Consider the following 7834-nt stretch of genomic DNA (forward strand, 5'->3'; position numbering starts at 1 on the left):
AGCGTTAAAAAAGATTACCAAAAAAATCATATTACACTCCCCTTAGAAAATGTTGCTGGTCTGTCTCACTAACATAAAATCATAGATGACTTTGAACTTCTTGAACCTGAATAATCAAAAAACACAGTTGATACTATTCAGACCTGCAGAGGCTCACTCCTCTTTTAAAGGTGATGTTGTTTTTATTCCTTTTACTGTTTTGGTGCTTGCTGTTTTCAAATGTGCTTATAAATAGCTCAAATGTCATAACTTTACATTACACAAATGGTGACTACTGATTTTTATACAATATGTACCAGCTTTATCAAATATATGCTTTAAGACATTCGTAGTGGTTCTTCTCATATCAATGTTGTGTATCTTTGTTATAGATAAACTGACTGCTGTTCTGCTAACTTTTAAAAGTGATAAACTTCCTGTCACCAAATGTCATCAACTGTTTTGGTGTCAAGTCTGGCAGGTCTTTATATGCGCCAGTCTGTTTCTCCAGCTTAACTCTGTATGATATGATATTTTTGGTCTAAACCTCCACAAATGCAGCTCCTCGTTTGTCTTGTCGGTCCTGACCGTTTGACCTTTGTCTTCAACAGAGACCATTAGAGTCCATAACCTCTAAAACCCTCTCATTATTTTGTATTTCTCTTCCATGTTTTTCCCTCTCAGCATGTCACACCAGCTTTTTTTCCCACAAAAATGTACAAAAAGTGTAAATTTGGCTGAATTCAGGAGACTTTAGCTCCTAAGTAAGAGGCACTTTGTTGAAGGCTTGATTAACCTATACGGTTTGGTGCCGGATTTAAAGTGCTATGTTTTTTTTTCTTCTGCACCTGCAGTGACAGCTGTAAGAACTTCAAGCTATTTTCATCTACTTTATTTCATTGTGCACATAAATCAGAAAACATTGCAAATAAGGTTTTTTTAGACTTTGCAACGCTAGGAAACAAAACCTTGATACAGGGTTTTATCCTGGATACAGATCCAGATAAAATGACATGGACTTTGTGTCAAGTAAAGGCATGTGACTTAAACAGACATTAAAGGGAAACAAAAGAATCACCAGAACTGTGAACAGGGACATACAAATGAATATGAGTCTCAACATTATTAGATATTTATTAGCTACAGTTAGATGTGATAAAAGTCTGTGTTTCTGTTAGTCTGTATATTTCAAACCCCTGTCTATGCTTAACACTTCCACACGTCTCATGTTGATTTCCTTTTGTTTTCTCTCTGTTTTCATTGTTATATGCAACGTAATCAGGGCATCCGTGTAAGGTCTTTAGTAGTTACAGATAATGTGCAATATATTTAATGTGTATTACACTGATAGAAATTCTGAAGCATTTAAACAGTTCTAATTTTATTTAAATAAAACCTCAGAAATCACGGTTCTCATGCTGCATCCATCCATTTTACAAACTGTTTATCTAACTCAGTTTGCTTTGAGGCTGAAACCTACATCAGCCTCAAAGCAAACTAACGTTATGATAGAGGTACGGTACACCATAGATGCCAGTCCGCCACAGGACTAATACAAGGAGACAACTGCTCTCGCTCAAATCCACACCTACGTCTTGCATGTCTTTGGGCTGTGTGACGAAACCAGAGGAGAAAACCCACGCCGGCTGGAAGGATTATATTTTCATGCTGAGAAAAAAATTATTAATAATAATTACTTATTGATTTCTGACAGAAGGATAGCAGCGTGAGTGAGAGGAATGGTTCACAAGATGGTAGTGAGACCTGCTATGAAGACTCTGGCACTAATTAAAAGGCAGGAGGGTGAGCTGGAGGTGGCAGAGTTGGAGATGTTAAAGCCTTCACCGGCAGCAACCACAAAAGACAAGATTGCAATTGAATACATGAGAGGGACAGCTCAGGTTAAGCATTTTGGAGACAAAGTTAGAGAGGAAAGGCTGAGATAGTTTGGGATTGTGGATATACTGACCAGGTTGAAGATGGAGCTGTTTCTTCCTTTATTGGTTATTTCCTTTGTAACATTTATATCTTTCAGAGGTCTCTGTGTATCTTGTTTAGTCAGTATTTAGTTTGTCCAATTTTGTGTTCAATTCAATTCTAGTTCAGCTATGTTTTCACTTGTCACCTCTGCCCTCATCATCTGGTGTGTGCCTGTTTACTTTGTCTGAGTTGTCCCTTGTCCTATGTCATGTTATCCCTCACAGTTGTGTGTGTGGTGGTGATGGTGGTGGTGATGGTGATGGGGTGGGGTTCCCCAAAAGACTGTATTTTAAGTTCCTGCTATGCAAATATTTTTAAATTTTCACATTCTTGTGATTAGTCAGCATTAAAGCTATTTTTTTTAGTTTACTTCTTGCTTCCCGAGTCCAGCATTTGGGTCTGCAGTCTGCCTGCTGCACAGTCAATTTGTGACAGTTTGGCCTTTATTGCTGTTTATTGCAAAGCTTTTCAAAAAAAACCACATAAAGAAAGAATGTTCCTTTTTGTGTCTGCTTGAAAAAGGTCAGGTCTTCTTGCACTTCTCTTGCCTACAGTGTGCAACAAGGTTCTGTTTTGGGGTCTTTATTTTTTCTGTTATGTCTGCTCTCTTTACAGCACATTTTGAACAATTTTTTTTACTCTTTAAAGCTCTCAGATCATTCTACATTAAGGATCTTGTGGAGATGTTTTGACCATTAAAAGGTGGATATCTGTCAGCTTTTTTCAACAGTGCGATAAACAGGTCCCTCTTGTGCCCTCTGATGAGATTTGTGCCTAAGATAATGGAAAATCTTGGTCTCTTTGCTGCTTTTGCTAAATTATTTATCTGGGGCCTTAAGGTGATCATTGATTCGGCTTTGAATTTGGATGCTCATGTGAAATCTCTGATACATTCTTTATACAAAATGTTCCAAGATTATTTTTCATGCCTTCATTCCTCCATTATTCACTTGTCTAAACAAAACCTCCTCGGATCATCTGCAGGTTGATCTGCTGCGATGCTTCTCACACGTCACACCGTTGCTAATTCTGTTGCAGTGCCACCCCGTTAACTTCAGACTCCACTTTCAGAAGATTGTGGTTTTGACTTGTACAGCTTTGTATGGACAAGCACCAGCATATATCAGAGAACTTTTTACATCCAAGCATCGCCAGTGGGTCCCTGAGGTCATGTGATCAAGGGCTACTGGCTGTGCATCATACAAGGCTGAAAATTAAAGGCGACAGAGCTTTTGCAGCAGTGGCTCCCAGACTCTCCCCTACTGAGATTGAGAACTGTGGACTCAGTGGTGTCTTTTAAAATGCAGCTAAAAACTCACTAAACCTGCTTTTGCTTAAGTCAGCTCACAATTTTGTAAACTGGGAATGAAGAAAGTGGCTATGCCTTAAAAAAGAACACAAATGTGTTTTAGGTTTCAGCAGCCACCCTTTATTATGGACCATTTACTGTATGACTAAAGTGACATGTGCTTAAGAGGTTTCTTCTCAAGTTACAGTCGACTATTATTACTGTGATGTTTCTGAGCAGCATGGTGGGAGAATGTATAAAACATGTTTTGTTGATAAATGTCATCACTCCCACTGTTACAGTACCTCCCCACCTGCAGCGAAGACAATTAGAATTCAGATGTAACGTCTTATCTAATGACTACAATCCTCTCTGTAGGTGGCTGTGAGGAAAACATAACATAACACATAAGCGTGGGGTTCCTGACATGAAAAGCAGTCGAAGCTTTTGAAACAGACACCCGTAGGAGGCTGCACAGTGTGTCACTTGTTTGCCGTCGATGTGTGCAAATCTGTCTGATCTCTACATGTTGTTTCACACACGTCTTTTTCCCTGACAGTTGGAATGGGGTGTGTGACCGCTGTCAAACACTCTGAGGTGGTGTCGGCATCTATGCATCCGCAGAGATATCTTCTCCTCTGAGCAATCAGTAATCGATTTTAGATCCTAAAACCAATCGGGGATTTGTGTTGAGTGAAACCTAAAACCTCGTGTAGAGGAAAGGCCTCAGAAATGAGCCTGCAGGCAGCATGATAGATATCTAATACATTCATTATGCATTTCTGAGAGCAGATATCTTTCCTGTTGATCTGAAGGAACAGAAGAGTCAGAATGTGTTATCTGAGGGCATGAAAACAGCAGCAGAAAAAAAATCAAAAATGTTACCATCCTTTGAAACGTATATAAGATATTTCTTACAGCTGAATAAAAGATTCCTTCTTATACCAGGATATTGCTAATAAAAGAATCCATTATCAAGGTTTAACCTTAGCCAGACAGAGAAGATCTCATCAGATTGATTTCTAAAGCTGGCATTTTACTGTCCACACATACAAAAAGGACTTTGTGCTTTGATACGATGTGTTTTGATTTTGGTTTTTTGTTGTAATTCTCCTTTTGAAAATTGTGTTTGTTTTCTGCCTTTTGATGTTTGTCTGAACTGGGTCTTTAGATTTGAGATTTGATCCGATCCAAAAACCATGCCAAAGCGTGGGCTCTTTAAGCACACACACGCAAGTCAAATATTTTACACGTCCCTTTGAGTATCTGAGTGTGCTGAGACTAATGGATCGTGTTGTGGCTGCAGAGCACTGCAGAGATCTGTCTGCAAACTATTAGAGGGCTCATTCCCTCTCTGCTTCACAGAGACTCAAAGAAGAAAAAACAGTGATAATGGAAAAACCAAAATTTGTTTAATTATGTTTTTTTAAAGTAGAACTAGACCCCAAAACATTAAAATAAAAAAATACAATGCTGAGGCACGACTGTGGGGTTTTTCAGGTCACACTTGAATAATTAATCCAGTTCTCAAACTTTTTCTGGCATGCCCCATTTCAGAAGCCAAACAAACTTCACTCCTTGCACACCAACATTTTCCCATGATTAACACTAAAAAAAAGATTTAAGTCAAACTTTAGTAAATTAACAGAAAATTATATTTTAATCTCTTTTCCCCAATCCACATACAGTCCGCCCCACAGTTTGATTAATGGATGAATAAATTACTCATCTTAGGTAAACTTTTCTGCTGATTTTGTGCAGATCTGCAAATACACTGAACTGCATTGGTGGTTCAGATTTGGGTTCAGATTTTGTAGATGTGTGATGTGGTATGTGATGCGGGGCGATCGTGGTTCAAGAGTTGGGAGTTCGCCTTGTAATCGGAAGGTTGCTAGTTCGAGCCCCGGCTTGGACAGTCTCGGTCGTTGTGTCCTTGGGCAAGACGCTTCACCCGTTGCCTACTGGTGGTGGTCAGAGGGCCCGGTGGCGCCAGTGTCCGGCAGCCTCGCCTCTGTCAGTGCGCCCCAGGGTGGCTGGGGCGCTTGCCATCAAATGTGTGTGTGAATGGGTGGATGGCTGGATATGTAAAGTGCTTTGGGGTCCTTAGGGACTAGTAAAGCGCTATATAAATACAGGCCATTTATGTGTGGTGTGATCATGTTCAAGGTTCCTGTTCAGGTGTTCCATAAATGTAAATATATATACATTAAAAAGAAACTGTGACCTCTGTGTGTTAACGCATCGTGTAGATACTGTGTACTTTTAGCTTTCCAAAATAAACTCTAGGCCAGTCAAAGTTAAGATGAACATAAACTGATACGACTGTCATGATGTGAAAGTAATTTTAGTTTTTCACTTTCTTTTATTTGGTGTTTTCTTTATTTGTAGATTGGTAGATGTAGATTTCATTGTTGTGTATTTGCTCATTTTAATTTTTTTTATTTGCATTCTTTTATTTTGACAAAAGCGGCCCAGCAAATCAAATTATATCACCGGAACTAGAAAAAAAATTAATTTAATTACATTTTTGGGGGCCATGGCAGGGAGGTCAGGATGGGCTTGGTTTTTCAGACACTTAGATGCTGTGAGAGTGGTGGGCGGAGACGGCCAAAAAGACCATCCCAGTCCTGGCGAGGCTGGTTTGATATTTTATCCTTTCTCCTCCAGTGTCTGGGAAATCGTCCTGGTTTACCATCCTTCTTTCTTGCTGCAATCAAAAGTTCTTCTCTGTTTTCTTTCAATATTTAAAAGTTCTGAGGATCATTAAAAAGTCAATGTCATAGAAGTTCATGGTATGTGAAGGAGAAATATTATGATGATCGCAGTCACAACCATGGCAAAACAAAACTTGTATGATTGCACAACACCACCTAAATAAACTGTTCGGCCACAACGTTAAAACCACTGAAATATTTGATACCATCTACCATCTGTTCTGCATGAGTTTCTGCAATGATGTGGAGCACTGCATGTCAGGGTAACATCTACACTGCTGCCACTGCTGCAGGTCAAGTGTATCTAACGTCAAAGTCACTCCCTGATAGCAATCATCTCCCCATGTAAGCCAATCTACCACATGGCAAAAAAAAAGTTTACGAATTGTTCAAAGACCTTAACAAACTGCCCAAGGCGCTGATCCAGATTTTAACCCTACCACACGTGAATCCTGCTGAGCATCAGGACACGCCAGAACAACCTCGGTCAAGGAAGCGCCACCACAGGACCCAAAGCCAACATCCACTTCCTGGTGCCAGACATCACAGACCACCCTCAGCGGTACCTCGTGCACGCCCTGATGGATCAGAGATGTTTTGGCAGCACAGGAGGCAGCCACAGAGTGTTAGACACCTGCAGGTACTGCCGACACTTATCAACATTTCCAGGTGTTACAAGCATAAACGTATTTTTCTGCCCGCATGAACCGGCATGTTAAATATGGCACAGCCACTGCATCACTAAGAAATTGCATCTGTAATGTAAAACTTTGGACTGAATTTCTTATATAGAGTGACACGTCCAATATTGTTTGTTTTGCAAACAAAGTGTAAAATAAAACCAATAATAAACCCCTTGATCCACACAAATACAGCCAGTCACGGTTTTGATGTAATTCGGGAGTGAACAGTAACAAATGCAATATAAAAAGTATCATAAACGCTTCAGCAAAAGGAGGAATAACACTGTTTCAAACATTACCCCGATTCTGAAAGCAGCTGTGATGAGCATTGGCTTTTAAAGGAGAGCCAGCTTTTCTTTCACGTGCAGGGCTGGATTACAGAGAAGGTTTACTTTTGATGCATTAGTTCATAGCAGAGAGGCACTTGAGCCAACCAGAGGGGGGCACTGGGACACTCAAGTGACATTCTGGTGTGACAAGAGGAGGGCTGCGGTTTGATATCAATTCAACCCCTGATTTTGCTTACAGTGAATCAGATGTGCTGACTGACTCTGAATCCTTTCATTAAAACAAAAAAACCTTGTTTAACCCTGACCTGGTTTAGTGACCTGATTTTGTAAAATTGTACTTGACTGGTATTTATGGAAACATCTATTTAAAAGAATAAATACATCTTTCTTTGAAATATAGTGGATTGATTTATAATTTGACATCCAAGTATGTATACCTTCATAGATTAGGATTTTTACGTAAAAGCACATTTGGTCTATTTTTGAACTCTATATCTGTCAATGGTTCCCCAAATTTTTATGTCTGTAGTTTTGTAAGAACCACAGACATAGACTGATCACGCTCCACATGCTTGTGAGATACAGTCTGGTCTTTAGGTTTTTGGACACAATTTTGCCTCTATACACCACTGCAATGGAACTATATACTTCCAGATATAATTTTAATTTAAAATCTTCAATTTAAAATTTGTTTGCACAAAATATAATACTAGAATGAAAATAAGGTAATAACTGACTGAAATCTAGAAGCTCGTGGAAATTAACAAATGCTGTATTAAATCCTCTCGCCTTCTCTCAGGCCTTTACTCAAGCCATTTTCAGCTGCTGTATGTTTGCGCCTTAAGTTTTGTCTTCACTAACTAAAAAGCCTTGTCTGGTGCATTAACATCAGTTGACGGA

The sequence above is a fragment of the Oreochromis niloticus genome, linkage group LG18 (assembly GCF_001858045.2).
Source record: "Oreochromis niloticus isolate F11D_XX linkage group LG18, O_niloticus_UMD_NMBU, whole genome shotgun sequence".
Taxonomy (NCBI): domain Eukaryota; kingdom Metazoa; phylum Chordata; class Actinopteri; order Cichliformes; family Cichlidae; genus Oreochromis; species Oreochromis niloticus.